This window comes from Cebus imitator, unplaced genomic scaffold (genome assembly GCF_001604975.1).
Source record: "Cebus imitator isolate Cc_AM_T3 unplaced genomic scaffold, Cebus_imitator-1.0 Scaffold22, whole genome shotgun sequence".
NCBI lineage: Eukaryota > Metazoa > Chordata > Mammalia > Primates > Cebidae > Cebus > Cebus imitator.
The window spans coordinates 5,185,900-5,211,871 of NW_016107337.1; the positions used below are offsets into that span (position 1 = coordinate 5,185,900).

General features: G+C 39.4%; 1 protein-coding gene across 3 annotated transcripts in view; it reads left to right on the forward strand.

Moving 5' to 3' along the window:
• PAG1 (phosphoprotein membrane anchor with glycosphingolipid microdomains 1) overlaps nucleotides 1–25,972 on the forward strand; it is a 148,118-nt gene that overhangs the window by 69,218 nt on the left and 52,928 nt on the right. For 2 of the 3 annotated variants that reach the window (XM_017521853.2, XM_037736083.1), the window contains exon 3: nucleotides 18,340–18,433. The gene's annotated coding sequence lies outside the window, so the exon portion shown is untranslated. Of the gene's footprint in view, nucleotides 1–16,223; nucleotides 16,304–18,339; nucleotides 18,434–25,972 lie in introns of all 3 variants that reach the window. The other variant, XM_017521856.2, reaches the window with a different exon arrangement.

Sequence of the window (25,972 nt, forward strand, 5' to 3'; positions counted from 1 at the left end):
ACGCGCCACCATGCCCAGCTAATTTTTTGTATTTTTAGTAGAGACGGGGTTTCACCATGTTGACCAGGATGGTCTCGATCTCTTGACCTCGTGATCCACCCGCCTCGGCCACCCACAGTGCTGGGATTACAGGCTTGAGCCACCGCGCCCGGCCTCTCTGTATATCCTTAATTAGATGATATATTAATGATTGAACCCATTTGAGTTTATTTTCACTGTATATTATATAGTGTAATGAAACACTGGGCTGCAAGGTTTATGAAACATGACCCAAAACTTTGTCCAGGCAGGGAGATGGGACGCAATCTCACATCAGCTTTTAAGATCATCTAATAAATATAGGTATGCTTATATATATGAATGATGCTGGAGTCATTGATGTAAATCATAATAATGACAACCACCTTGAATTTCCCAAGTTCTGAGAAAAACTAAGAGATAGGATAAAATCATTGGAAGATAAGCCTCAAACATCACCCTTATTATCTATAAAGGCCAGGCTGCAGGACGTGGGTTGTTTGGTCTTCTGATATGGAACCCAGGAATTAAGCTCAGGCCACAGTGGCTGGGACAGGCCTTCCTGAGCCCAAAGAATCAAGTCTGATTATTTGCTGGAGGATCAGAGAATTCATATTCCTGGATGGTAGCCCTACTGCCTACAGAGAGAAGTCAAGAGATGAGTCCAGGAGATGCTTCCCCCAATTGCCCATTAGACATGTATGTCACTGAACCTCCCCTTGGGTAGAGTAAATGAAGAGATGGAAAGAAAGGTGTTATATGCTTGAAATGTGTAAGGAAAAAAGAACTCTCCCCCAATATAGGACAGGTAATATAATATTTGTTGTCAAGTGAACTGGGCAGAATCTAAGGGCAGAAGGAAAAGAGCAAGCCTTAATAAAAAGGACAGTCAGGACTCAGAGATAAGTTGTCAGGGGAGAAGGGGGAGGAACATTCCAGGCATGAATGGTATCAGCAAAGGTACAAGCAGAGATGGTGAGTTTATGTTGGAAAGCAGTCAAGGCTGGTGGATCAAGTTACAGAAGGCTGGAAAGTTCTAACCACAGGAAATAGGGAGTACCTCCTTACCCAGGGAGCTTTCGGAAGTGGTACATTTGAGTACGTCTTTGTGAACATGGGTAGGAGAGGTTTACTTTTCCTTTATTGTATCCTGGAACACTGAACTCTAAGAATGGTTTTCATATATTTGCATGGTTCTCTCTATAGTTTATCTTGGCTAATTACATTTAACCATGGGCTTTCCAATTATACGTTGAACTTAATGAGTAATCATCAGATTCTGATAGCAAAGAGCCTTTAATTTTTTGAGTGTATGACCTATGTAAGGACATGTTGCAGAGGGAAGCTATTTCCTTAGGCCCATGGTAAAAATTTGTTTGTGGTTACAGTAGAAGCTACCTCTAAAAGACATTTAGCTCTGAGATATTTTTAAAGCTGAAGTTTGTTGTATGTGTCCATCTGAGTGGACCCTGTGGTATCCTGCTTACCGAGTCATCCCCAGCTGCATGAGACAAGAGCCTGTTGATTTTAAAGGCTTCCATTTCTGTTTAAGTGATTATAGTGTACATTCCTCCAAAATAAAAACTTTTATCAAAAGAAGACATGCCCAGTCTATCATTGATGGGCATTTAGGTTGATTCTATATCTTCAACAAACATGAAAAAAAGCTCAAAATCACTGATCATTAGAGAAATGCAAATCAAAACCACAATGAGATACCATCTCACACCAGTCAGAATGGCTGTTACCAAAAGTCAAAAAACAGATGCTGACGAAGTTATAGATAAAAAGGAATCTTTTGCCACTTTTGATGGGATGGTAAATTAGTTTAACCATTTTAGAAGACAGTGTGGTGATTCCTCAAAGACCTAGAGGCAGAAATACCATTTGACCCAGCAACCCCATTACTGGGTATATATCCAAAGGAGTAAATTGTTCTATTATAAAGATACATGCACACATATGTTTATTGTGGCCCTGTTCACAACAGCGAAGACATGGAATCAACTTAGATGCCCATCAATGATAGACTGGGTAAAGACAATGTGGTACATATACACCATGGAATACTATGCAGCCACAAAAAGGAATGAGAACATGTCTTTTGCAGGGACAGGGATGAAGCTGGAAGCCATTATCCTCAAGATACTAGTGCAGGAAGAAAAAAACCAAATGCCATGTGTTCTCATTTATAAGTGGGAGCTGAATAATGAGAACAGATGGACACATGGGGGGAACAGCACACGCTGGGGCCTGTCAGAGGGTTTTGGGGTGGGAAGAGGGAGAACATCAGCAAGAACAGCTAATGGATGCTGGGCTTAATACCTAGGTGATGGGATGATCTGTGCAGCAAACCACCATGGTACACGTTTACCTATGTAACAAGCCTGCACATCCTGTACATGTACCCCTGAACTTAATATAAAAATTGGAAATTTTTAAAACAGAAAAAAAAAAAGACCTTAGAAACAAGGCTTCAAAGAGTGGTCACAATCAATTACGGGATTATTACATAGATTTTGTTATTCCATGCATTAAATTATGTTTGCTCAAAAACAATGTTACTAAAAAGAAAAAAACATTTTAATATGAAACTCTGTATGGGTCTATCCTGTACCCATAAAGCAATTGTTAACTCTTTGCTGAATGCTTTGAGTATCAAATGGTAATAAGAGAAGGGGGAAAGGACACATCAGCTGCCTTTCCTTTCATTGAGGAGTTTGAAATTTCACTGGGGAGATGTGATAAGCATTCACATGATAAGTGGTAAATACTAAACAGTTTATGGATAAGCATCAGGATGTCTGCTTTTAGTCATTCAATGCTTCATTTATTCAGAAGGCTTACTAAACAGTTTGCAAAGCGTTAGAGATGCGTTCCTTTGCCTGATACACTGACAGATGTTACTGCCCTGCACAGAGATCATTGGATTCGCTCTGTAACTGATACCTTCTCCAAGACCAAAAGCTTGGTAGATTTTTAGGATTCTCTTCTTGGCTGTCATTTTATCATCTGTAAAATAAGGGCTTTGGAACCAGTTGAATGTCTTAATTTCTTCCCAGCTCTAATATTTACTGACTTAAGAGTATCCCTAATGACACAGAGCAAAAGAAGAGAGAATAAGGATAATGTAAGACAAAAGGAAAGTTTGAGGTCGAGTTATGCTGTTTTAAGCCCAATGCTGAAGCAGTGGGATGGTTCAGAGTAAATGTGCCTGGCATGAGATATCCTCGTCTGTCAGGTTTTCTTTCAGATGCTGTAAACGTTACAGGCTGCAGTATTTTTTTTCTTTTTTATTAGTGCAGAAGGTCTATTTTATTTTGTCTGTGTGGATGTTTGCTTATAAAAGAATTGGCTTGTTTTAACAGAAATCCTTGTAGACTGGGCTGGATTGAATGAATCACTCTTTTTTAAAGAACAAACGTATTGAGATATAATATCTTTCACATACTGTACAATTCACCTATTTAAAATATACAGTTCAGTGGCTTTCAGTATATTCAGTTGTGCAGCTATCACCACAATCAATTTTAGAATATTCTCATAACCCCAGAAGGAAACTCCTCACCCTTAGGCTGTCACCCCACCTCTAATTTCCCCATCTCCCACTCCTCCCAGCTCTAGGCAACTACTGATCTACTTTCTCTCTCTAATGAGCTGCTCTTAAATGAAGGGGACAGTCAGTGGACCTCAGAGACTAAGCACCGTAGTGAAGTTTTATCCAAACACATATATTTAATGGTTGGAACTGTAGAGTTTGCAGTATCTGATGGAAAAGTCTAGTTTCTAAATAAGACTGACTGGAAGAATGAATGTCATCAAAAATAACAGCCTGAAAATAGCCACAAATTCAGTGCTTAGGAAAGTACCCTTCAGCCATTGTCAATGGCGTGCGTCAGTCATTTGTAGTCAGCCTGACCTACTCTACCTCATTGCATGAGACCTGTTTAACAAAATTAAAAAGTACGATACATTGCTGACAGCTGTTACATTTTCATGGTACAGTTCACCCAGCAAAATCCCACTTTGGACATTGTGTGCATGGTGACTTTGCTAGGAGACATTGAATGGCTTTATCTTCGAGGAGCTTGCAGCACAGAAGTGGGCGATAGGTGTGTCTAAACAAGCAAGTGCAAAATAACATTAAAATACTCCAGGTGCAGCACAGGGAGGACTCACAAGGACAGCCAGTTATGCCCAGGGAGACTGGTTGGGAGGGGGGTGCCAGAAACAGCTCATGGAGGAGGTGGCCTTGCAGGTGAGCAATGGAACATTAGTCATGCTTAGGGAATGGGAGAAGCAAATTTAGGTAGAGGGACTGGTGTGTTCAAATGCACTGACATAGGAAGCATCCTAGAACCTTTGGATGTGAGTAGATAAGGCAGTAGGGTGTTTGCAGGAAAGTTTGTGAGGAGGATTCTGAGGCTGCGTGTCAGTGTGTGAAAGGGGTTATGTGAGATCCCTAAGGAGTTGGACTTGACCCACTGTTTTAGTTTCCTGTGGCTGCTGTAACAAAGTACAGCAAACTGGGTGGCTTAGAACAGCAGAAATGTATTCTCTGCCAGTTCTGGATACCAAAAGTCCAAAATCAAGATGTTAGGAGGGCCCTGTTCCTTCTGAAGACTGCAGGGGACAGACCTTTCCTTGCCTCTTCTGGCTTCTGATAGCCTCAGGCATTTCTTGGCTTATGACAACAAAATCCTAGCCCTTGCCTTTGGCTTCAGATGGCATTTCCCCTGTGTCTCTTCACATCTGCTTCTCTCTAGGTACATCTGTTTGTGTATCCAAATTTCCACCTTTTATGTAAGGACATCAATCCTAATGGATTAAGGCATACCCTAATGATCTCATTTTCACTTGATTACCTCTGTAAAGACTGTATTTCCAAATGAAGTCATATTCTGAGGTTCTGGGGGTTAGGACTCTTAACATTTTTTGGGGAATAAAATTCAGCCCATATCTGTCCCCAGGCATCCAGGTGTTATTACAGGGGAGTCAAGTGTTAATATTTGCATTTTAGCAAGTCACTTGGAGAGCTGCGTGGAGGATGAATGCAAAAGGGGCGAGAGTAGTTGGGAACCTCTTGGCCTTGACTGCACAGGAAGTCTGGTGGGCTGTTATTTTATCCCTCATGCTCCAGATTCTTCAAGTTTAAAAAAAAGAAGAAGAAGAAAAAGAAATCCACACATCCACAGCAAAACTGGAAAGTCAGAGAGAAATACCATCAGTGGAGAAGGATATTAAAAATTCCCAGAAGGTACTAAAAGAAATGAATCTGACTGGTGAAACCCTGAAGAACCAAGGATTATATTCCCTTTTACGGTTATATACTATATATTAATAAAACTTTGGTTTTTAGGTCAGTAAGGAGCAGGAGAATGAAATGAAAAATGTGCATGTCCTTTGACTCAGCAACTCCATGTCTAGGAATCCTATCTATACTCACTCATGTGCTGAGATATATATATATGCAAGACTAATCATTCTAGTGTCATTTATAATTGAGGAAAACCAAAAATAATCTAAGCATGCATTGGTACGGAATGCCCACTTACAGTATAACCATATCATTCATTGAGTATCTATAGTTATTAAAAGGAATGAGATAACCTTATATGTACTGCCAGGCAACATTCTTTAATACACAGTAAATGAACACAATAAAACTGTTGAACGGTGACTAGAATACGGTATTATACATGTAACAAAGAAAGAAAAAAGTATTCTTAGATTTCTATATCTTTCCAGACCTTTTAAAAGTATTGTACTGAACTCTAACAGTGCTTACCTATGGGATTATACAATATAGTGAAAAGGAACCTTCTTTTTTTAAAAATATAATACTCTATATCCTCTGTGTTCTGTGAACTTTTTCAGTAAGCATGCAGTATACCAAAACTGGACATTTACTATAACATTTAAGGAGACAGACTCCATGAGACTTGAGACTTGGCCAGTAGCTGACTGGTAAACAGCAGGGTGGCAAAGAGAGGAAAGTAGAGGAGGGGTGGAGGGAACATGAATTCAAAACACCCAGAAGCAAAAGGGCAACATTTTAAAGGGAACTGTCTTTAAAGAAAGACAAAGCGTGTATTTTGATGTAAAAGGGGTCTAGGTGTGTTAGAGAAACAGAAGGATTTGTGCATTTTCAACTACAATTGGTGGAGCCCATGAGCTGAGAATGTAGAAACAGTGCCCTGAGATGAGATCCAGTTGCAGAAATTAATGCCATTCCCAGAATCTCTTCTGCTAAACTGTGTATACAGCCACCAATACGCCACCAATGACTTATTCCTAGTGATCCATAAATTGCAAACAAAGTAACACACAACCTCAGGGCTAGGTACTTATCTCTGAAATGGGAGGGAAAAGTCTTTACTCCTTCTCTTCACCAACACCTTCACTTGTTCCTCTCCCTGATTTCCCATCTCTGTTTGACTTTCCTTTTCCTCCTTCCTTTCCTCACCCCTCTTTCTCTTTTACACGCACATACACACATGTGTACCTACCCACCCTGTGATACAAATCTGTTAGCCTGAACAAAAAGTTAAAGAAAGGGAATTCATAGAAGAAAATGATGTTCAAATCAGATAAATGTCTCCAAATGATAAAGAGGAAAAAGATTTTCTGCTAAAATTATCATGTGAATATTATCATGGCCTACTTATTTTATCATTTAAAAAAGTGTGTTAAAAGTAATGTTAACATACCAGAAAGTTTAAAAGACAAGTGACAACAATATTTCCAAATCAGCTTTTATATGCCTAGTGTTTTGCAGTTAGTGACCAAATGCTTTCACAGCATTATCTTGTTTGAGCCTCACACTGACCCTTTGAATGAGGTAATGCTTCCATGTCTTTATTTAAGGGGACATTGAATCCCAGAAATGGGCAAGAGCCTTGACTGGTGAGGCATCGGCTCTCTGTTCTCTATGACACTCTGTTGCCTGCCTGCCCTCAGAAGAATATAGTTGATACCCCATGGATTTGTCTCTTGAGCTAAACCTTTCAGGCTTTATCTTCCAAAATCTTGTGCTGTCAGCTGCCTTAATCTTGAAGAATCACAGAAGTTAGCAAAGTATGTTAATCCATGTTATTTATTTATAAAGCAGGGTGGTCATTTGAACAACAAGAAGTTTGATAGATAAAGGGGATAAGATTTGCCGTTTGGGGGACCACCAACAATAGCTAACAAAGTAAAAAACCAGAATTTATTTTCAAAAATAGTGTTACTTCCCCATTCATGATACTACTGTGGATATTATTGTGAGCCATGAGCAATGGAGGAATGGCCAAAGAAATTAGGTTTTCAAACACTGCATGTTCTCACTCATAATCGGGTATTGAACAATGAGAAAACATGGACACAGGAAGGGAACATCACACACTGGGGCCTGTCAGGGGGTAGGGGGCTAGGGGAGGGATAGCAGTGGGTGGAGGGATAGGGGAGGAACAGCATTAGGAGAAATACCTAATGTAGATGACGGGGGATGAATGCAGCAAACCACAATGGCATATGTATACCTATGTAACAAACCTGCACATTCTGCACATGTACCCCAGAACTTAAAGTATAATTTAAATAAATAAATAAATAAAGTTTTGATCCCAGCCAGGCTCTGAGGTATTTACTGGCACCTGGCCTACAAATATTGGTGATACTTGTTCATAAGAAGAATTAGCTATGAATTATAATTTGTAGCATGCAATCCTGAACTTCTCTATCTGAAGGGAAGAAAGCAGAGAAATTATTACTAAATGTATGACCTAAGAGAGATAGAAGTACAATCAAGGAAGTCATTCGGTGATATGTTTACTTTTTAGACGTTTCCTGATATAATACTACCCAACTGCAGTTTTCCTTCACAAAGTCATCACAGAGCTGAAATGTACAGATGGGAATAGGAATATAAAGTGGAACCTAAAAGAAATGGAGGCCACAGCAGCCCCTCACAATACTTCCCTGGCCTTGGTTCCTCTAGGGACCATGGTCTGGGCTGACACCTTCTTCTCTCCCTCCAGCATCTCTTTCTAATAACATGAAGATCTGGTAAATGGCCAGTCAAGTCTCTGGCTGCTCATTCCGGTAGGTCTGAGGTTATTTTTGCTACAACATTTCTTTCTTATTTCGTCCCTCTGTTGTGGTTTTGTATAGATTTTCTTGCTTTTACTACTCCTTAACTACAGGATAGTTACCATGGCAACACCTGTTGATGGCAGACAAAAAAAATATGTGATTCCACAGGGAGGAGGCTGCTCCTATATTTATTGATCTTCACTCTCATGGTTAAGATTCAAGGGGTGTTTTTGTTTCTTCAAGTCTTGTGGGTGACACCAGTTTTCTCCATTTTGGCAGATTGATGTGGAAACTGCTGTCTGCTGCTTCAGTTTTACACGCAAAGATGCAGCCATGTTACCCTCGGGAGCATTTGTTGTCGTGATTTTTAACAACTGTAATAGACATTGTGTCTTTGTACAAGGGAGTTCACAGTCTTTCAAGTCTGTCTTTTCTTTCTCCTTTCCTCTCTTATTTCCTTCTTCTTTCCTCTTCCACCCTTATTTGATCAATTAGATGGGCCCATATTCCTTCTTTGACTAGACTGCCAAAGGTCTGCAGTAGTAAGGTCTAAATTTCACATCTCACTTAAAATGCCATTAGTCTGGTTGTCAAAACAACTAATAAAGTAAAACATGGGCTATACATAATGCCAATTAGTTCTGTAAACAATCAGGTTGAAAGAAATATATTCTAGAGAATAAATAAATGGAAGAGACTTAAAAAATAATAAATGTACTAAAGAACAGCCACATATGTTAAGTAGTCTCTTCTTACACAGATGTAGTTATATTATAAATATGTCATATTTAAGCAAGCATTTTGATATGACTCATCTGGACATGCCATTGCAGAAAAACCTTTGGGATGAGGGTTTTTGTCTTGTTTGTTTGTTTTTTGGCACCTGCTCTAATGCCAAATCACCTGATTGGGGAAACCAGCACACGTGGCGTTAAATGGCTAAGCCACCACAATGGAGGTGAAGGTAGTGAAAAGTGGCCTGAGTTTTGTTTGTGGCCCAGACCTCAGATAGCTCTGTGATTGCAACCGGGCCTCAGTTTCCTTGCCACTAAAATTAGAGATTGAGCAGAAATATCATGGAGTTTGTTTCTAATTTTAAAGTATATTAATATAACTCTGAAATATACACAAGTACTAAACAATAGAACAGAAACATCATTATACACTACAGGCTGAGGAAATGTACATAGAGAACCAGAGCAGACTCAGGAGCATGAATTTTGAGTGACTTTTCAAAGACAAGGCAGAGCATGAATTAACCAAGAGGGGAGTCTAAGAAAATAAGTGATCTAGCATATCAGTCTTAGATACTGTGTCCCAGTAAAGCAAAGAAATTCCCAGGAATTTTGGTCAATACAAATTCTTATGGAGCCCTTTAAAAATTTTCCTCACAATTAAAATAATTATTGAAAGTTTTCTCATTAATTGTGCTGCATATTTTTTGGTCATTCATCTCTCAAGCTGTTGCTGGGAAAAAATACAATTGAAAATGCAAGTTCCCTCTTTGAAATTGTATAATGAATTGCATGAACTTGACTTATTTTGATGTTCATCTGAATTTATGTGATTAAGAAATAACTCTATATAGCAGCTGGGTTGATATGTAAATTTTCTTGATATGAAGTATGTAAAGTAATAAGAGTTACCTTCCTTACCCTAATCTCTGTGTCTTTAAGTCAGGACTGGAATATTAGGTAACTTGACCATCATTTTATGCGCTGGCTCGGTATTCAAGGGCTACCATAACAAAGCACCACAAACTGAGTGGCTTAAACATCCAGAATTGATTGTCTCCCCACCCTGGAGACTGCAAGTCTGAGATCCTGGCATCGGCAGGGCCGTGTTCCCTCTGAAGGCTGTAAGCCAGGATAGAGCCATTGCCTCAGGTCAACACAAACAGCCCAGCCAGTTCTGCAGAACCCCAAGAACAGAGGTAAGGGTCCTTTCTGTGGCTGGGAAGTTACCGTTGGACTGGGACTTTTCACAGCAGAGGAACTTCACAGCAGATTTTCATGAATGTTTGGCATCTCGAACTCACGCCTGGGCAGACTTCATGTTAGCTACTGACCCTACACCTTCCTCGGCGTCCTGGGGAAAGGGAAGTCTTTCTGGCATGCCTCTCCCCACTCACATGCATACCCATTCACACAACTTCTGCTGGGGCAGCAACCTCCAACCCCTAACTCCTTGAGTGATCCCAAGATTAGATAACTCAGAAGTCAGAGAACTGTTTCTCATCAACAAATGCCTGAGGCAGACCTGAGGCTCTGTGAGAGACAATGCAGTGTTCCAGGTGGCTACCCAGTTAGGTGCCCATGATGTACAGTGGCAGGATAGGTCACGTGCATTAGGCCAAGACAAGCCAAAGCCCTATAAAATGGCAGCTGAAGTCCCAGTCCAAAAGAAAGTTCCTAAATGTGCAGAGTGGAAGGGACTGGAATAATATTTACTTTTGTCCATTTTATTCATAAGCAGGGAAATAACATTGACAGGTGAATAAAGAAAATGAACGAATCACTGAATGAATATCCTCTACAGTTGTGCTAGCTATTATCTCGTGTTTACTTACATTACCTAAAAGAAGATGTTTTAAAATCTGTATTTTACTATCAATTTATAAACTGATAATTAGAGGGGTTAATTTATATGTTTTCTATTCACTAAGGCAACATTTAAGTACTGAAGCTAGTCTTGCTTTGTATTCAGATGCCTGAGAAGCAGGCTGTAGAACTTCTCTTAAATACATCATGCTGCATATTACAAACTGTCCTATTCTGTGCCATCAAGAAAGATTTCTTTTCCTTTTGAACACTTTTGTCATTTTGATTATTTCTCTGCTGGTATTGAAACTGCAAGGAATTCATATCTAAGCCACACTTGGGATGGATCCATACAGATAAGGCTTATACTAAATCATGGCATTTTAATCCTCTTTCTAGGTGGCATACTTAAAAATAGAAGACTTTTGCTAATAAAATGTCATTTTTAAAAAACTCAGTGTATGTATTATAACTGTATCTGTCTTACCTGGATCCTGTATATTGTAGATAGTGTAAGGATAACATGTTTAAGGATTTTTATCATCAGCTTCCTAGAATTCAAGAAAATTATGTTCCTCTTGGAAAGGAGATTACAACGTTTTTATTAAGCCACACCATTGAAGAGGATTTTCAGAAGGAACTGTTTTTCCAGTGTCATACTTAAAATCTTTTTGATGCCTAAAGAAATCTGATTATTATTATTTTTTGCCTTCATCTTATCTTCACAGTGGCCTCTCTTTGGCAGCTCTGTGAACTACCCTTTCTCGCTGCTTCCATTTTTTCTGTACTCAATGAAAAAAATAAAACCCAGAAAACCCTCTTTTAATGGACTGCTGCTTTGCATACATCAGGGATTTCAGCCGTTCGAGTGTGTGAAAAATGAAATAGAAGACATCAGATGGCATGAAGACTAGAACTGTTAACACAGTAAATACCAGGAAGGCTGAAAGTGTGAGCCAAAGCAGCTGGGGAGTGGAAAAAACGAGAGACACAGCTGGGAGAAGCAGCAAGAAAAAGCAGCCAGGAAACACGATGGAGCTTAGCAAGGGGAGAAGAGCAGCTGATGAAAACAAGAATCCTGGGATAAGGGAGGCAGAAGCATTGGTAGTTATGTTTCTCCAATATTGCACAGGGCATCATAGCCCATATGCATTGTCTTGGGCTACGTCTTTCATTGCTGTGTCATTGAGCATATTTAATACCGTTTTCTTACGTGATTACTATGGACTGGATATGAAATGTCAGTGAAATAGCTATGCTTTGAGGTTGATCTCTGTTATATTGATAATGTATTAAACCCATCATATAAGTCAGACAGGTTAATGAGAAATATCATGCATTAATTTATGGGTATCATGCATTAGTTTTGGGGTTTTTTTAATCAAAAGTATATCAAATTGCTAACATTTAGTATTTGGACAAATAAGGAATGTGTGTAACTAGCTGGATTAATAACTGGTTTCATAGGTATATCCAGAGAAAACTGATTAATACATTACTCTCTTCCTGAAGAGAGGTTTTTGATATTTTAACCTTTTTCAATCTTAGTACATGTTAGGCCTCACATGAGTAAAACTATATAAATGCATGCCCCAAAGTTGGGAGAGAGAGCAGATGTAAAAACTGATGGAAACAGGAATCAGGAACATCTTGACATTTAACATAGTGACCCAAGTCTAAGAAGCAGAAATGTCACAGGGATCAATGTAAGCACCCTGCTCCCCCAGTTAAATTGCAAAAGGACAGTAAGGAGAGATGAAGCTTAGCAACATTGTGTTTCACAGAAATTTAGATTTTAGTCAAATGTAAGTATATGTAGACATGTGTTAATATGTGTATATAACATTGTATATATATATGCATGTATATATGTTAATACATATATACACATGTGTATGTGTGCGTGTGTGTGTGTGTGTGTGTGTGTGTGTGTGTGTGTGTGTATGGCAGGGCTGGTAAAAAGGATTCTGTGATCTTTGGCCTTCTAAATAATGTGGGTGGACAGAAGTAAGAGTCCTGTTCCACTCTTCACTAATGAAGTGCTTAACCTGAAGAATTGCCTTTGAGCTTGATCTTTTAGAAGAGAACATCCAGACAATGACAGTGCCAGTCCCCCATCCCCCAGTACATCTGCTGCCTTCCCTGTTTCCTCACTATCTGTCCCTCTCGCATGCACCATCGTTGCCCTCCCCAAATCTGAATTTGTTCTGACTAAAGCAGGAAACGCTTAAGATATTTAAACCTACCCCACAGTCCACTGGAGCACATACTAATTATACTCTCTCTGTGCCTTGCCCACAGTAGCATCTTGCCCAGTGCCAGCTGTGCTTGTTTTTGAATGGTAATCTCCCATGTTGAGATGGTATTGCCCCAGTGAACACTAGGATGACTACATTGCATTCCAGCGATTTTATGGCCATGCAGATGTAGGCTCTGGTATCCCAGTAATGATTCTCAGGCTCCCATGATCCTTACTCCTTGGCCTTCCAAGTTTCAGCTCTTTCTGCTGCTGTGTAACCAAGTGTCTGGGACTGAAGATCTTCTTTGGGTCTCATAGTCTATATTGTTCTTGCCAGGTGTCCTTCTTGAGAATTGTGGCTGTTACTCTGAGTCACTTCAGTGGCCAGATTCTGTTGCTGTAACTAGACCTCCAGGATGGTAATGGACCACCTTCCTGACTTCACCAACTTACTTACTCTTTGCTCATAGCTTTACCTCCCTGTGATAGATGAGCCCCAAAGATCCCCACTCACTCCCACCACCAAAACCCAGGTAAGGGTTATTTCCTAAATCAGGTCCATGTTGCCTTGTCCCTTGGACATTGTGCTTGGTTGCTGGCCTGCCCTCCCAGGTTGGGCTTTGTAGCTGGAGCAGGCTCTTCACCTAGTCTGTTCTTGTGGGCAGACCTGGCCAGGGAACTGCTCCATTCTTCTGGCAGTCTTTGTGTTCTTTGGGTTATGACAGGTGATACATAAAACCATATTCTTTGGAATAGAGGAGGAGAGGCTCAAGGGCAGGGGAAGAGGGACTTCTTTAAACAGGTGTCTTCCAGTATTTGAAGCGTTGCCGTGTTGGGGAACTATTGGGCTTGTTCTGCATGGCCCTAGACGTTAGAACCGAGATTCCAAGTAGGTTGAAGCCACTAAGCCTGTGGAGCACAGAGGCTTTCTTTCTTAATTACTCCTAGCTCAAATTTAACAAGGCTTCCCAAGGACAGAAAGAGATTCCTTAGGATGGAGGAAGCCCTTTGTTATGGAAGGGAATTCAGCATAGGTAGATTAGTAGGTCTAAGTTTTGTTTATTGGTTTATTTCCATTGCAACAGAGGTAAAGTATTGTGTTTACTGGAATGATGTTTGCATGTGAGAAATACTGCTTCAGTGGTATGCCAGTCATGAGCAACCCGTAATCCTACTCTCTTCTCTGTCTTCAAGGATTGTGAGGGAGAGAGGTTTTATTACAGCAACATCCTGGAGCCTACTCTGATTTTTTAAAATTAATTCACCCAGTCAGTGAATAAATATCGAGCAGTTACTATATTCTAAGCACTGTGATTCAGTCAGTGCTCGGTATGTTGAACTGTTTAACCAAGTCCTTTTGACATTGCAGTTACAGATGAGATGTCACAGACGTCGTAGAAAGGATTCAGGTATCAAGTGGGGTTGATTTATGGATGATCTTTAAGTTTTGTTTAAATTTGAGAATCTATAATTGAGCTTCATGATTCTAGTCTCATTCTGAGTAGATATTTTGCCTCCAGGTATAGTTTTTAAAAGTCAGACGTGAATTTGGAGGAGATTGCTGAAGTCTGTTCTCCTCAGTCCCTGTATTTGTCTACCCAGATAGCAGGGAGACTGCACTCTCAACATCATTACTCCTTCCCCAGAAAAGACTGTTAGGATATAACCTTGAGAAAACGCTCCTCTCCTTAGACCCTTCTCCAGCACTGCCAGCGGGGACTCAGCCCTGGCCATCTGTCGGGTGCACATCTCATCTGTCAGGGTTTCAGTGTCCCAGAATTGCGCTATTTCGGTTCTTCTGAGTGGCTTTAGCCAGAACAAGAGTTCAGGTTAGTTTGGTAAAAATACATCCTGTACTCCCGGAGTTCACTCGCTTGGGCCTTAGGAATGTCGTCATCAGTGTTAAGAAGCTGCTAACCACCCTTGTGAAAACTGTCAGAGAGCCAGGTGTAGCAGAAACTGCTGAGCATGGCATTCCATGGACAGGATATGTGAGTTTTGGGGAGAGGGCATATTTGACTTAATCATCAGTATCGGAAGTCCTAAAATTCCATTTGGTGGAAAAAGAAATCAACATTGAAGGCACAGGATTTCTGTTTGATTGGGTCAATAATCATTTGCAGTGATTCACCTTGTTATCTCTATCACCCATGGGAATAATCAGCATGATGAAAGGAGACCTGAAGGAGTATTTGGTCTATCAGAATTATACTCAGTTTGTCCCAGTCAGGGCATGATAGTTTGCAACAGAGCTAAGTCATCTGCTTAGTGTAACAACTCTCATGATTCAGCTAAAATTATTTTGGGGTTTGCCATATTTTTTAAGATTGATCTGGAAAATAACTGATGCTTATAACATCCAAATCCTTGGAATATTAGTTTCAATAAGAGCTTTATTAAGATGTAGTTCAGATACCATACAAGTCACTTATTTAAAGTGCAACCATCAATTCTAGGACATTTTCATCACCCCTTCTTCCCCAGCCCTAAGGAATACAAATCTACTTTCTGTGTCTATGTATTTGCCTATTTTGGACGTTTCTTATAAACATATAATCATATAATATCATATAATATGTTTTTTGTGACTGGTTTATTTCACTTAGCATGTTTTCAAGGTTCGTCCATGTTGTAACATGTACCAGTATTTTATTCTATTTTATGGCTGAATAATATTCTTTTGTATGGATATACCACGTTTTGTGTATACCCACTCACCAGTTGAGGGGAACCGTTTCTCCTTCTTTGGCTGTTATGAATAATGCTTCTGTGAATATCTATGTGCAAGTTTTTGTGTGAATGTGTATTTTCATTTCTTTTGCTATGTACCTAGTAGAATTGCTGGGTCTAATGGTAACTCTCTGTTTAAGATTCTGAGGAACTACCAGACTGTTTAAAAGCAGCTGTGTCATTTTACATTCCCATCAGCGGGGCATGGGGGTTCTGATATCTCCACATCCTCTTAACACTTGTTATTAGCTTAGACATGTTTGTTATGGCCAAGTGCAGATCACTAGGAAGGTATTAAGTGGTATCTCATTGTGGATGATTTCCACTTCGTTGCTGGCTACTGATGTTGGCATCTTTTCATGTGTTTTCTTATTATTTGTATATTTTTTATGGAGAAATGTCTCTTTGGATCCGTTGCCCATTTTTTGTTGGGTTATTTGTCTTTTTATTATTGAGTTATAAGAGCTGTTTATATATTCTATATGTAAATCCCTTATCACATACGATTTGCATATATTTTCTCCCATTCCTTGGGTTGTCTTTTTATTCACTTGATATTATCCTTTAAATTACAAATATTTTTATTTTAATAAAGTCCAGTTTATCTTTTTTTTCTTTAGTTGGCTTGTGCTTTTGGGGTCACATGCCGCTGCCAAATCTGAGCTGATGAAGACTTAGCCCTTTGGTTTTTTTCTAACAGGTTTGTACTTTTTGCTCTTACCTTTAGGTATTTGATCCATTTTGTGTTAACTTTTTCTGTGGTCTGAGTTTATTCTCTTATAAGAGAATGGCTGTCTAATTGTTCCAGAACCATTTGTTGAAGAAGCCTGTTTTTTCCCCGTTGAATAGTCTTGGCACCCTTGCCAAAAACTCAGTTGGCCATATAGGTGAAGGAATATAAACATATGGGTTTATTTCTGGATGCTAAAGCATTGAGCTCTATGTTGGTCCTTATGATAGCACTACAGTGTCTTAATGACCTTGTTTCCTTGGAATGTTTTTAAGTTGCAAAATGTATGTTCTGAAAATATAAAACTGTGTACCATTTTTGTATTATTAAATTAACTGTCAAATCTTGTCTCTAATTTTCAAATTAGGATCTTATTCATATCTGGTAATAGGGAAAGCACATCCAAACATTATTTTTGATACACATTAATAGAATTTGACATTTTTAAAGAAAATCATTAATTCTTTACATTTTACCTTATTTAACTGTAAATATTTGCAGTTAAAATTGCAGCAGTTTTATTTAGATAATTAAATCTTGCTCATATTTCTGACTAATTCAGGAGAATACCCTGGATTGACCATAATGACATGGAAAAGTGGAGAGGTTTAGGGTTGGAATCCACATCTCAATATATCTGCATGGCAGGAGCTCAGAAGCAGGCTTGTCCTGAAGTCCAATAAAGGAGTGGCACGATGCCTTGGGAACTCAGTTGTCCATCAAGCCCTGCACCCAGCGAAGCTGTCTCCTTGTTGGTGTGATTGACAGCACAAAGACCTAGAGTTGGGTTAGAAGAAGATAGCCCATGATTGTGTGTCTTGTTCTGATCTTTTTAAACTTATTGAAAGAAAATAATAATGTAGCTGAATGCCGTGGCAAACAAAAGGCAGCAGTTTCTCACTTTCTAACTGTCAAGGAAATAATAGATATACCTCAAGATAATACAAATATTCTGCTGACTCTGCTATGGGAGAAAGCAACACACAGTCTAAGATGATAATATGTGGTTCTAACACAAGAACATCAGTAGATGCAAATCTAGAAGGCTCATGTTCCACTCAGTTTGTTATATTGGAAATCAGGAGTTATGCCTCAGTTGGTTAAAATGATTGAGATGTTCTGAATCTTATCAACAGCCAGGATATTCTTCTTGGAGTGTGAACACAGTCATTCTTTCATTTGTTCGTTCATTCATTAATTCATTCCATCCCTCTTCTCTCCTCCGTTTCACACTGCACTTGTCATGGTGTCTTATGTAAAGTAAGTGTTCAATATGGGAGAGGCTTATTTGAGGATGGAAAGAGAAGTAGAGATGAAGAGGTGCAGAGGAAGGGCTAGACACCAAAAATAGGGCAAAACCACAGATAGGATTGGGGAGCTGGTGAATCAGGAGGGACAGCAAGGGAAGTTGCCCATGTAGCCTCTCCTTTTCTGCACATCTTCCCCATTTCCACAGCAGAATACGTGAAGGGATGGCATGGGGCTAGGTCTGCATGTAGTCCAGGTCACACTGTTCACTCTGCACCAAAGTTTCCTTTTAGTAAGAAATGTTCTGAACTGAATTACAGCTTATCTTACCAAAAAGTGTAAATCCTCTTTTTAAACAAATCACTTGTTTTATTTCAAATTTCAGAAAACAGTTATTTGGATTTTAATATCACTATAGTAACACAGAGATTTACTTGGCATAAACTAGGAAAAATATGGAAAGAACAAGTAAGTTGATTTGTATTTGATTAGATACTGACTTGACTTTTTTTTTAATAAAAATTTTTGGGGGGATGGGGAGAAAAGAACTTTTCTTTATTGAAAATTGTTTATTTAATTATTACTGTCTATAGTTGTGCCTCTACTTTGCCTTTTGCTTTGTTCAGGAAGGAATATCAGAATAAAAAGCTCGGTGTTTGATGTAGGAACACTAGCATTTTTACAGTGAACTGAAAAAGTATCTTTCACAGTGTATACCCATCTGCCTTTTTTCTAACTTTCCTTCTCTTTGGTTATAGGCCAAGAAAGAAGAGAGAACTCTCACCACAACATTTCAAAGGGGATACATTGCCAGAATTTGGAATACTCTTCTGGACAAACGTTTTCTCCAAGGTAAATATTACCATTGAACCAATAAGGGAGCACATCATTAGAATTTTCAAATGGCAGCAGTACAGCACAAAGGTTTAATTGTTTAGTCTCATACAGACCTAGAGTGATATGAGAGAAAGACAGAGAAGAAAGCAGTGCTGTGGGGGCATCCTGCAGCCTCTTCTAAATGTGTTACCAGGAGAATGCCATCAGAATCTGGGAGCTCACTGGGCTGGACGAAAAATGTGTGGGAAAGGAGGAAGAAAGGAGAGGCTGGCCTTTTCTCTTCATGTTACAGATGCTTGTGAACACAAAAGCCAGTGGGGTTTGATTATAAAAATAACATTTTATCTTTAATGAGGAAAAAAATGAGTAGTTTCCTTTAGAGGTTAAAATGAAATATATGCTATATTCATATCACAAGAGGGGGAAAGCCTGAATCATAATATTTTGCACCAACTGGGACAAGTATGAAAGATTTTAAGGAACTCCATGTTCTTCTGTGAAAATACTTGCTAAGTAAGTCTTTAGAAAACCTTTCATTGGTTTGTGAGAAATGCTTTATGAAGTTCTTGTTTTGGAAATTGTATCTTTAATGCCTCTTGTGGGGAGGTGTGTGTGTGTGTGTGTGTGTGTGTGTGTGTGTGTGTGTGTGAGAGAGAGAGAGAGAGAGAGAGAGAGACAGAGAGAGAGAGAGACCAAAGAAGAATCTGTCAGCATGATACTCTGTGTTTCACAGGAGTAACTCTAGGCGCTTTCTTTATGAATCATGAGCTCAGTGGGAATAAAGGCTTAACAGAAGCAGCTGAATTCATAGTCAGCTTCAGCATTCATGAATTAGCTGCCAATATTTTAGCACAAATTGCTATGTCATTTCTATGAAGTTCCCCTGTCGCTGCTCAGTCTGGAGCTAAAAGCTGTTTTATTTTATCTGATGAAACACCTCCTTCCTTCCTTATAAAGATATTTGTGTAACCCACACACACAGAAATGCAAAAACATATGATCTCATTTAAAAGAAAATAAACTTGCCAACTTTCCCTGTTTAGAAGTTAATATGATATAGTTGGCACTGCTTAGCCCTTAGTGTTCTAGAAGGCAGTTTCAGACTGATGAGGGGAGAGTCCTGTTTGCCTCCTCGGTCCTCATCCTGGTTATTCTCCTCTGAAGGGTTGGGGTGAGGGGAATGTAGGCTGTACATTAGAGGAGAATTTTGTGATACTATTCATTCTCTGTTCTGACAGAGAGGACATTGTTTGTTCACTGTAACAGGCTTGGCAGGAATCTGTGCTGTGCGTACAGAATGGGAAAATAGCAGAGCAGTGGGAAATCTCAAAATTCTAAGCAGCAGATCATCTTAGAGATTCTTCAAAAATCTGTTTTAATAGCTTCTCATTACTGTAGATGTAAGTCATAATTTGGGGAAATAGTTTTCCTTTCAGTGATAGTTTTCTTCACATTGCATTTTGCCTGTGTTACATGAAAAAAAGTCTCTAAGATAGCAGAATGCCTATCCAAGTACTGTAGTAACAAGAATTAAAATCATGGAAGTTTAGAAATACTTGATGAACTCACTAGACCTGCTTTGATATTGCCCTTTGTATGTCAGCATTCACATTGATAGAAATGAAAATTAACCTATGTACGTCATCTGGTGGTTCACAGAAGTGAGTGTGTGCTGCCAAAGATGCATTTAAAAATGTGCCTTGAGGTAGAGGTACACTGCTAGTGAGAGGGAGCCATGCCCCAAATGTTCAGAACTTTAAAGGCAACAACTATAAAAGCAAAGGCTCAAAGCAGCGTGCAAACCCGGAATTGGAAACAGAACTGGCCATGACTGAGGCCTGGTGTTTCTGCTGCTTGAGGCTGTGTTTCCACCTCTCCCTGAATACAAGGAGTCGGCAATATGATGGTCCCTGATAGCCCCAGGTGTCTGGGGACTTTGTGTGTGTGCATGTGTGCTAGGCTACTGTGTTCACAGGCAGTGTGTAAGCTAGAGAGTGGGAGAGCTTGCCACCAGCAGCCCCAACAGCAGGTGTGGGCAACCTCGTCCTTAACGCTTACAGAGAAATTTATCATTACTTCCCAATCATGGCCTATGTTTTTAAGAACAGCTCCCTGGATATTTTTTTTTAAACTACATAATATAAATTATGAGACTTCTAAAATTATATCTGTGGTAGTATCAGTATACAGTAGAGCACTGGATTACTTTTTATGTAGCCTGCATAAGGGTTAATCTTACGTAACAAAAGCCGGTCCTTTACTCCACCACTAGTGACATGATTCACATATACTATGTGCTTTGTTGTTTTTAAGTTTCCCAGTCTTTTAAAATAAATTTGTCAGACAGTCCTTTTGATGATGCATGTTTGTCTTTTAAAAAATGTATAGAAATTGGCTGGCTGTGGTGGCTCATGCCTAAATTTCCAGCACTTTGGGAGGCCAAGGCAGGCAGATTGCTTGAGTCCAGGAGTTCAAGACCAGCCTGGGCAACATGGCTGAAACCGCATCTCCACAAAAATTACAAAAATTAGCCAAGCATGGCGGCATGCACCTGTAGGCCCAGCTACCTGGGAGGCTGAAGTGGGAGGATCACTTGATCCTGGGAGGTAGAGGCTGCAGTGAACTGAGATCACACCTCTGCACTCCAGTCTGGAACAGAGCAAGACGCTGTCTCAAAAAAAAAAAATGTTTAGAAATATACTTACATGATGGTACTTTCAAGTACATTACAAAGATAGCAAGAAAAAGTAACCAAGGCTTTAATACACTTTCCCTTTCTTGTTTCTATTTGGTACATTTTTTGGTCTGTTTTTCAAGCAGTTTTTATTTTATTGTTTTTCACAGCTGAGATAAGGATTACCAAGGGACGGTGAGGTTGAGGCAGGGCCAAGCTCTCCTGGTCCAGCCAGGGACTCCTTGGAGGTGCTGCCTGCAGCAGCAGGACCAGCAGGCCCCTGGAAGGCACCGCCATGTGCAGGGTAATTGCTGGCCCATCTGTGAGTCTGCAGCCACGCCTCCTGTCCTGCGTGCTTATTCTTTTTCTGCCGGGATCTCCGGTAACCCCCAAGGCCTGATCTTTAGCACATGCCGGCAGCTGGCTCTTCATAACATGTGACCGCACCTCGCCAGAAAGCTGGGAGAGCCTGCAGGCAGCTAAGTAAGCATGGGCACGGGCCTCATGTGTGTCATCATCACAGCTCGGCCAGATGCCCCAAAGCACGGCATGCAAGGGACTTGTTTCACCAATGTTATATGTCACCATCAATTATGAAAGAAAATGTTTACCCATCGAGGGAAATTGGAGTAAACACTTAATGACACTATTTTATTTTGAATTTCGTTTTGTTTTGTTTTCCTGAGACAGGGCCTTGCTCTGTTGCCCAGGCTAGAGTACAGTGGCACCATCTGGGCTCACTTCGACATCTGCTTCCCGGATTCAAGTGATTCTTATGCCTCAGCCTCCTGAGTAGCTGGGATTATAGGTGAATGACACTATTTTATTTAACAAACACTTAAATTGTACCTACAGTGAGGTAAGCACTAGTCTAAGCACTTTGCAAATATTCCTGATCACCCTATTGCTATTATTAACAATTCTGTTTTACCAAAGAGGAAACCAAAAGCAGAGAAGGTAAGTGACTTGCCAAAGGGTAGAGTGACTTGCCATTGGCATCTACTACAGGGTCTAGGCATTAGGGCTCCATGGGTCCAAACACAGGTGTCCCTTGGGCCATAGCAGAGCTTGCTTAGCTGTCAGGCCCCTTTGGGCTCTGTACACACACACGCTGCCCCCACAGAGGTACACACACCATGCTATGTTGTCATTTTTGGAACTCTGTCCCCACTGACTGATGGCATTTGCTCAGTGGAAGAAGAATTTGTCATCCCTGTCTTTTTAGAATTCACAGTGGGTGCAGACTAATGTTTCATAGTAAAGAGGATTCCAGGCACCTCCTCCTGTGGCTGTCAGGGTGAGCTGCATCCTGTGGCATGCCTGCAGAAGAGCACCCAAGCAGCATGCAAAGAAAGGCCTAGGGTACTGCCCTGCCCTCCTGTACAGCTTCTTCACTGGTGGATCCTGGGCCCTTTGACATCCTGTGGCCCTGGGCACAGTGCGGTGTAGCACCACCTGGTAGCATGGAGAGCAGCTGCTCTTCAGGATGGACTTTTGACCATTCCTCCCTTCCTGCTACTGTGGGGATTTAGACCGTTGCTCCTGCAGACCTTTCTTAACTCAGAACTTCCCAAAGTGGAATCTGAGGAGTGTTGATGGGTGCAGCTCTCTCTCATTTGGATGCCCCCACAAGAGAAAAGAAAAAATGGTTTATTAGTGGTTGGATATGTTTGGGAGACATGGGTTCAGCAGAATGAAATTGATTTACTTATTGCACAGGATTTCTCAGAATTTTCTTGTGATTCTCCAAAGCAACATGTAGAATGCAGAATTTCCTAAATTTTATATTGCCTCAGGTCAGTGAAAATGTCTATCAACATCCCTTGGACAGTGTTGTCTTAAGGAGAGGTAAAAAAAATAAAAATCTAATGTCACAGGAGACAAACAGATATTGAGGGAAAATCAATAAGCTATATTCTGGATCTCTAAATTCCAGTCTCTTTTTAAACTGATAGCTATTGGGACCTTAGAGCCTGAAATTTCTCATTTGTAAAATACGGAGGATGGAAGTGAATTTTCTCTAAGCATTTTTCTTCCGTATAAGCTGGTGGCTGTTTTGTTCCAGAAGAGTTTTAAGAATAAGATGCAATATTCAACACATCAAATGGAAAACTGGTGAGGGTAAAATGAGACAGAATAATAAGGTAGAAAACATGGGCCAGGCGCGGTGGGTCACACCTGTAATCCCAACACTTTGGGAGGCCAAGGCAGGCAGATCATGAGGTCAAGAGATCAAGACCATCCTGGCCAACATGGTGAAACTGCATCTCTACTAATAATACAAAAATTAGTCAGGCGCCTGTAGTCCCAGCTACTCGAGAGGCTGAGGCAGGAGAATTACTTGAACCTGGGAGGTGAGGTTGCAGTGAGCCACAATTGTACCACTGCACTCCAGCCTGGCAACAAAGCGAGGCTCCATCTCAAAAATAAAATAAAATAAAAAGATGGAAGAAGGAGGGAAGTTATTATGCAAAATATGTTCTATGAAATCCTTCATGGTTAATATGATAAAACCAAATTTTGTTCTATGCTTTCTAAGGAACAGTTTGAAAAGGGAACTAGGACCATAACTTCCTAATTAACAGAGTCCTAATTAAAAACAAACATTTTTCTAGAAGAAACAATTGTTCCCAGTTTGAACAAATTTTTCCCATGGCTTTTAATGCCGTGGTATTGTCCTTTGGTCTTTTAGGTAGAAATTTCAGCTCTGTGGCAGAATGGCACTAAGTGTACCAGTAGATACACTTCATAGGTACCTGTGGATACATACATATTATATACATCATCCACGTTTACTGAACCATTACATGTTGTAGCCCAGCCCATCTTGTGTATATGTGGAGCTGTTTGGGTCTTAACTCTGGACTCTGGAGTTTCTCCAGATCCTGGAGGGGCTGTGTGCCAGGAGCCCGGGAGTATCAGCTGCTCTCCAGGTGGCCTCCTTTATGCGTCTTCACATCAGTTCTCCCTCCTGCATCTCTAACTTAGCTTTGACCAAGCCTGGATCTGCATTTCCCAGCAGCCTCTTCACAAAATCACTGCAATGCAAAGGTGTCCTAGGGGTTTTACTCTGTTCCAGTAGTAAAGGTTCAGAACTAGGTTCCATTTTTAAAGTAATTATTAATAAATAAAATGATTAAATACATTTAAGAAAATAATACTGCTTCAGGACTTCTTAAAGTATGTGAAGCTATTAGTGCGAGTCAGATGAGTGAACATGCTTATGACTCACATAAACACTGCAAGCCCCCATGGGCTTTAATTAGTTTTTATAATTAGTCATGTACTGTTACTTTATACGTATAATGGATAACTGATTAAAGACAGTAAGCAGAGGAAGCAACTGATGTGACTTTTATAACTGCAGTCATCTGGTCAAAATTCTTACAGACTTTTCATAGTGTAGATAATGTTTTATTTCCTGAACTGGGTGTTTATTTCTAAACATGGGTGTTTACTGCATTATTCTTTTAATCTTAAATATCTTAATATATCTGTAAAGTTTTATATTAGCCTATTAGGTCATTTATATGGTATAAAATTCAATGTTGAAAAAAGAAAAAGTAATGATAATCATATATAATTTGGCTTTTTATTTATTAGAAATAAATATTACTCTTTCCCTCTCTCTCTTTGTTTCTCGTTCTCTCATTTTGCCCTCTCTCTCTTTCCTTACATTGTTTCTGATAAGCTGACAACACAGTCAAATGAAACACAATATATATATATATACATTAACTGCAGAGAAGTGTATACAAACAGCAACCTAAACCTTTTTATATCTTGTCTCATTATTTTATAATTAAACATAAAAACTATTGTAGGTTGATTATTTTTGTCCATAATGCAAGATTACCAAATATTCATGAATGAAAACAACTTTTATCTGTTTATCTATCATGACATATTAATTGTGGCTTGAAACTTAAGAATTGGTCCCAAAACCAAGTATATGCCCATTTGTCATTTCAAAAATTTGTCTACAAGTCATGCATTTCATTACATGATTAACTTAAAATAGACTAAACAGCACATCACTGTTAAATAAGAAAAAAAGTCAAATTAGAATTAGTAAAGTTTGTATTTAAATGAACTTGATAATGTAACCTTTAATAATTTACTTAAAATCAAATAATTTTACTTAAGTTACTTCTTACGTGCCATAAAATTTAAAAATAATTAAAATATTTTCCATAGAGGTTTGCAAAGTTTATACAAGTCAAAACATATGAAACCTTTAAAGAAGTCAGGAAAAGATATTAAAATAATTATTTGTATTCATTTTAAAGAGAATCTTGCTGTTCTCGAGTAGATTACTGATAATTGGATAATATGAGGTCTGATCAGTCGCAGAAGGGAGATTAAAGGCCAATGGGATAGTCAGCTGATTTGAAGAAAATGTTATAAAGCAATTCTTGCTGTGCCTTGCCCTGTGCACATCATAGGAAAATCTCTTATAACTCCCTGTCCCAGCTCTCAGTGAAAAACAAGGATTACTTCTTCCAATGAATACTAACCTTAAATAGTTATACAAAACCCTATACTGTTTTATGGTCTTTTTATTTATTGAAGGTATACATAGATATTGATAGTATTTTGAAATACCAATTATAAATGAGTACCATTTTCCCAATAATATATGGGCATTATTGTGAAATGAAATACCTTTTACCTTTAATTAATTGATTGATGGGCATTATTGTGCCCGTGTATTATTGAGAAAAAATATGGTAAGTAAATTTTACATCTACTATTATATCCAAATGTGGCTAACAATTCAGAATGATTTAGATCAGCATGATTATTTTCCAGCAATATTGATGTTGCTTGGCTGTTCCAATTGTTAATTTTAAAACTCAACTGCCATCAGACTAATTATG